At 39.4% G+C, this 5,950-nt stretch overlaps 1 pseudogene; it reads right to left on the reverse strand.

Moving 5' to 3' along the window:
• Positions 1-3,958: 3,958 nt before the first annotated feature.
• Positions 3,959-5,425, reverse strand: LOC132344648 (zinc finger protein 280B-like; annotated as a pseudogene).
• Between the last annotated feature and the right edge of the window lie 525 nt (positions 5,426-5,950).

The following is a 5,950-nucleotide window of genomic DNA, read 5'->3' on the forward strand; positions in this document are numbered from 1 at the left end:
CAGTAGCTCAGTCGTGTTCAACTCTTTGCATCCCCATGAATCGCAGCATGCCAGGTCTCCCTGTCCATCACGAACTCCCAGAGTTCACTCAGAGTTCACTCAGACTCACTCCATCGAGTCAGTGATGCCATCCAGCCACCTCATCCTCTGCCGCCCTGTTCTCCTCCTGCCCACAGTCCCTCCCAGCATCAGTCTTTTCCAATGAGTCAACTCTTCGCATGAAATGGCCAAAGTACTAGAGTTTCAGCTTTAGCATCGTTACTTCCAAAGTAATCCCAGGGCTGATCTCCCTCAGAATCCTTACGGTCCTCTTAATAAGTTTCCATCCACTGACACCCACCCTGTTATTGTTGTTGTTCATTGCTTTTCAGTCCCCCAGTCTCTTTGCAACACCATGGACCCGCCCTGTTGCTTAGCTATAAATCCCAGCTGTGTTCCTGCTGTAGTCAGACTCGAGCTCAATCTCTCTACCCCATTATAAGACTCTGCTGTAGTAGTCTTACCTTGAATAAAGTTTTTCTTACCACCTTTGCTGCTGCTAAGTCACTTCAGTCATCTCGACTCTGTGCGACCCCATAGACAGCAGCCCACCAGGCTCACCCACCCTGGGATTCTCCAGGCAAGAACACTGGAGTGGGTTGCCATTTCCTTCTCCAATGCATGAAAGGGAAGAGGAAGTTAATTCCAATACTAGAAATGAGAATGGAATGAGATTCTGAGAGGATAATATTCAACCCTGAGTGGAATGACTTTTGTTTCAGGAAGAGTCCAGTCAAGCAAAAACCTGGGGAAAGAAAGGGAGGAAGAAAGGAAAGAAAGAGGAAGAGAGAAGGGGAAGAAAGGAAGAAAAAGAAAGAAAGGAGAAAGAAAGAAAAGTAAATGTCTCAACAGATGTTGTAAACTATCCAATAAAACAATTTTCTTTAAATTTTAAAAATAGAAATAGAAATTTGTAGCCATATACTCATTGCATTTGATGGTACTAAGAACAAGAAAACCCATTTACATATCATGCTTAGAAGTCCTGGCCAACACAATAAGATTAGTTTAAAAAAAAAAAAAAACTAAAAATATACCATGTTATTTGTAAAAAGAAAAACAGAAGAAATAATTTAAAAAAACGTTTTATTTCTATAAATACTAATTTTACTTACAAGTCTTTGGCAACATGAATTAAATATTAAATTTTATCTGAGAGAGCAAGCAAAATAGAATCCTCCTGTCCCCTTCTCCTCCTGCCCCCAATCCCTCCCAGCAGTAGTTGGCAATAAATAACAACTTGTATTCTTTAGGAGCATACTTCAGAGCAAATAACAGTAACAATATTGATAACACTAAGGAAGAATAAAAACACATAACTAAACCATTTCATATTTTTACTATAGAAATAGAATAAATGAGCTACATATATAAAAGTCTGCACGTTTAATTATACATAGAAGTTTTCACCTGAGACCAGAACAACACACACTCTTTCTGCAAAAGTGGTTTAAGCTTACACTTAACAAAGTGCTTTGGCCTAAGCAAACTAACTGGAAAGTCCTAGTAAAATATTTAAAGTGCAAATCAACCAGTCAAGCATGGAGTAAATAAATACAATAGACTTTACACTCAGAAAATTACCTAAAATGCAGACAAGACTCGCTACAGCTTAGTCATCTGTAGTCCTTCCTGTTCAGTTCTGAAAGGGATGCTAAGCCCTTGGTGATTATCACTTCCCAGCATTTTGTGAAAGCTTAGAGAATTTAAATAAATTGAGGAAGGGTGAAAAAAGAGTGGGGAGAGATAAGGAGGAGAAAGGAAGGGAAAACGAGATATTTCTCCTGGCATAGGTCTACAGCCAGGATCCCAGGTTCCTTGAATTGTGCACAGATTGTTTGTTACCTGTGCCGGAAGTGGAGAAGAGATGGCATTAAAACATACCTGCTGCTGCTGCTGCTAAGTTGCTTCAGTCGTGTCCGAATCTGTGCAACCCCAGAGCCAGCAGCCCACCAGGCGTCCACATCCCTGGGATTCTCCAAGCAAGAACACTGGAGTGGGTTGCCATTTCCTCCAGTGCATGAAAGTGAAAAGTGAAAGTGAAGTCGCTCAGTTGTGTTCAACTCTAGAGACCCCATGGACTGCAGCCAACCAGGCTCCTCCATCCATGGGATTTTCCAGGCAAAAGTACTAGAGTGGCATGCCATTGCCCTCTCCAAGACATGCGTAAGGAGACTCAACTCCAGGAACCCACAGAGGCAGTGAAGTGTACTGATGTTCAGGAACCAATACTTGGAGGGTACCCCGCAGGTCTGTCAATGGGACCTTGGAGACCATAAGTAAAAATTTTCCACAAGTATAATCACAGATTAGTTCGATAGATTAGAGCAAGGAGAATAACTCTATGACCTGATAAATACCGAATTAAACGAGACAATTCTTGCACATCAGACTGTATCAAGTAAGACCAAAATTCAGTATGAGTTTGATAAAATGGGAAATTACACACACAAAGAATTAATTGTTAACCACAATACATTTGTGTCCAAGGCAAGATAAGACACAACACTGAAATCTTCATATGTTCAACTAGGGTAAGACACAGGTAACTGGAAAAGGTAAGGAAAAGCTCTATAAAGGGTTTAATCACCCTGAACCATTTTTATCCACTACATTTACTATTCTCGGACAACTCCATTGTAGTTTAAGAGTAAGAGAACTAAATTTAGCCCAATTCATAAATCTAACAGATTCCCTGTGTTTGAGCCTTTTCAGTTAAAACTATGGGTCAAGGACAAATCAAACTAGATGTCAAGGCTTTTTTCCCTTGAGAATCTTAACTTGCTTTACTATTGTGACTTAGACAGACATGGCTACTTCACTGTGACTAAAGGCCAGCCAAATGGGAAAGGGGATGGAATGAATCAAATTACCCTTTTGATCACTCAACAGGAGATCCACGGGCACCAGGCCTCATTCTGTTAACTATCTCTGCTTCTGCAACTGTAGTCAATGATACACAGGGCTTGTTTGATGCTTACAGGAGCCCCTCACCAACCACAGGCATTTCAATGGTTGGCTTCCTTGAGATGTCCCTGGGGTAGGTAAAGACACTCTGAGACAGTGTTCCTTCTGCCTTGGCTCCATGCCTGGAGTGAATGTGTGTCTCTTCCTCAACTGGGACAAGAAGTCACAGCTCTCCACTGACTAAATCCCTTATCTGCTTCAAACTCACATCACAGATTCTCCATCAACTTCTCCACACCAGGCTTTTGGAGCCAGGTTATCTTAGATCAGCAAAACAGAGGCACTTCGGAGAGTTCAGCAGCACATGGGACTATACCATAAGAAAGTCATTCCAATCTGGCTGTATAGTTAATACTGAGATCTTGAAGGCATGAAAACAGTTGAAAACTACGTTTCTAAAACACTCAACAGATTATATGTATAGCAGAGGTTTTGAACTTACAAACAACATGAAATACTGAAATAGGTTGTTACTTTTCCTCTCTCCCCCTCTCTCATTCTTTCTCTCACACACACGTGAGCACATACTTTTTTACATATTAAGATAATTATATGAAAAACAGGTAATATATTTTTAAATAACATCTCAACATTCAGGTTAATTAAAACTGTTCTTCATGAATTAAAAAAAAAAAACATAAATTACCCATTGGTTTCACTATATTTGATACTATTGAATACTGCTATAATTTAGATTTTTTTGTTCTTAATGGGGATTTTAAATTTGACTGAAATACTTGCTTCAGACTTACTGAAAGTAGAATTAAGGGTTTTTTTTTTTTTTTTTCAACTCCTACTTTTAGATTGGGGTGGGGGGTGATGGTTCAGAATCAGATGTGTTCACAGTAATGGATGGTACTTCCACCAATCCTGGTTGAAGAGGTTCCAGTGATACCGGAATAACAACTTTTGTTTCAGGAGGTAATCCTTTTAGCTGCTTAGGCTTCTTAAACATTTGTTTAGCTGTTTAGGCTTCTTAAACAATGGGTCTTGTGCTCCATTTTCTCTTTGTAAGTTAAAAACTGTAGCCAACATTTGGAACACTGGTGAAAACTCTTTACCCAGTGCCCTCTATAATGACACATGTATGGTGTTGCAGTTTTAAAAATTTTGAGACAAAACGGACAAAGCAGATTCTTAGTGTTACCATGGTATGCTTTGAATTGTGCATCCACATCTGCAAAGACTGATGATCTGTAATTGCAAACCTGGCATACATAGGGCATTTCGCCAGGCTTATGATTGTCTTTCATGTGCTATAAGAGAACCTGATCTGTCTCAAAGGACAACTCACAGATTTTACAGTCTGCAGAGGGCTTCTGGGAAATGTGAATACTTTCAGTGTGACACTGCAGCTGGAAGGGAGTAGGAAACTGGTGGTGGCAGTGCTGGCAGGAGGTGTGGTTTTTCCAGCTGTCACCTCTCTGCCTTTCAAGTCCCAAATGGTGCTTCATGTGATTCAGAAACTTGACGTTTTTTAGAACTTTCAAGCAGCTGAGGCATTTAAAGGCTGTGTGAGTTTTCGGTTCTGGCTGCCCATCTCCTATACGCTGTCCATAGTAGAAGTCACCAAGTAACACAATCCGATTTCCTTCTGTGGGATCAACAATCTTGTTTTGACTTGCTAAACTTGGAAAGTCAGTTTTTTTCAGCCCATTTTTCCCTAAAGGACTTACAGGCTTACAATGAGCATTGTCCTTTGGAAAAGCTGTTGGATGAGGTTCTCCATTCTGAACATGGCTTAATGAGGTATGAACACTGTCTGGTGTGCTTTGCTCAGTAGTCACTGTATGAAAAATACCAGAAAGGGATAAAGCTAAAGAATGTCCCCTATAATTCCATCACTGTGCTTAGGCCTTTTGGGATCTGTGCTATTTGTTTCAGAAGTGGAAAGTAGCTTTGATACACGAGGACTTTTATTCATATCTCCTGAAGAAACTGCTGTTTCTACTGGAGGCTGCAATGAACCTGTGAAGATAATCAAAGGAGAATATAATTCTGAAACGCTATTAGGCACTATTTGTGGTGAAATATTTTATAATCAGCTTCAGACAAAGGCTCAACAATGATAGGACTATCTGTTGATCTTGATTCAGAATCAGAACCTGGCAAGACAGTCTGTGCTGCTGATGTAGGAGTCGCATGACTAACAGGCTGTAATTTGTGAGCATTATCTTTCTTGAAGTGATCACACATTTTTCTCCTTGAACATGAACCTGGGGTAACTCTGTTCAATGTTTGAAATGACTGGTTTTGAATTTGAGGTCATCCCAAAACAGATCACATCAGCATTTTTATTTACATGTTCTACCCCAACAAAGATCAGTTCAGCATCTTCATCATCTACTTGTTTGGTTTCTCCTACACTTTTCTGTGGTTCTGGCTCTTGTTCTTCACATAACATACATAGTGGTTCCATATTTTAAATATTATTTTTTATTCTTGAAGGGCGTGGCCACCAATCCCAGTGCTTTCTTTATATAACCTGCCACCTAAGTATAAACATACTACATATTAGTTAAGTACAGAAAAATGCTGTATTTGATTATCTCCAAAACTCTAGGTAGTTATAAACACCATTATCTTACAGATGAAGACACTGAGTATCAAAGAGGCTAAATGACAGCTGAAAAACCTATAAGTCTACATGACTCTAGAATCAGAGCATTGTCCCATGTTGATTTTAATCTCTTCTATTTTAAAAAAAAAGAAAGAAGGAAAGAAAAGGAAAAAAAACACAAAACACCACTGATCATTAGGTGAAATTACATGTAAAGGATGAGTATTTTTTACAAAAGCACTATTGTACAGTGTTTAGAAACATGGACTTTGGAGTCAAAGAAGATTGAGCTGGAATTCTAAGTTAGCCACACACCAGCTGCATCTTTTTGGGCAAATTTATAACTTTTTAATGTGTTTCTGTATCTTAAAGACAAACATGCTT

This window comes from Bos taurus, chromosome Y, assembly GCF_002263795.3.
Source record: "Bos taurus isolate L1 Dominette 01449 registration number 42190680 breed Hereford chromosome Y, ARS-UCD2.0, whole genome shotgun sequence".
Classification (NCBI taxonomy): Eukaryota; Metazoa; Chordata; class Mammalia; order Artiodactyla; family Bovidae; genus Bos; species Bos taurus.